The sequence below is a fragment of the Penaeus monodon genome, chromosome 27 (assembly GCF_015228065.2).
Source record: "Penaeus monodon isolate SGIC_2016 chromosome 27, NSTDA_Pmon_1, whole genome shotgun sequence".
In the NCBI taxonomy this organism is placed as follows: domain Eukaryota; kingdom Metazoa; phylum Arthropoda; class Malacostraca; order Decapoda; family Penaeidae; genus Penaeus; species Penaeus monodon.
The window spans coordinates 14,568,742-14,569,041 of record NC_051412.1 but is presented as its reverse complement, the minus strand read 5'-3'; positions in this window follow the sequence as shown (position 1 = coordinate 14,569,041).

Here is a 300-nt window from a genome sequence, read left to right as displayed (position 1 = left end):
GGGGGGGGAAAGGAGGGGGGAAGGAGGAAGGGGGGAAGGGGAGAGGGGGAGACGGGGAAAAGGGGGGAAAAGGGGGAAAGGAGAGAGGGGAAAGGGGGAAAGGAGAGGGGGAGGAGAGGGGAAGGGAGGAGGAGAAGGAAGGGGCCCCAGGAGGGGGGGAAGGAAAGGGGGGAAGAGGCCCCAGGGAGGAGGGGGGCCCGGGGGAAAGGGGGGAGGAGGAGGAGGAGGAAGGGGAAAAGGAGCAGAAGCAGAGAGGGAGAAATAGGAAAAGGGGGGACACAGGAGGGCGGGAGGAGGGGG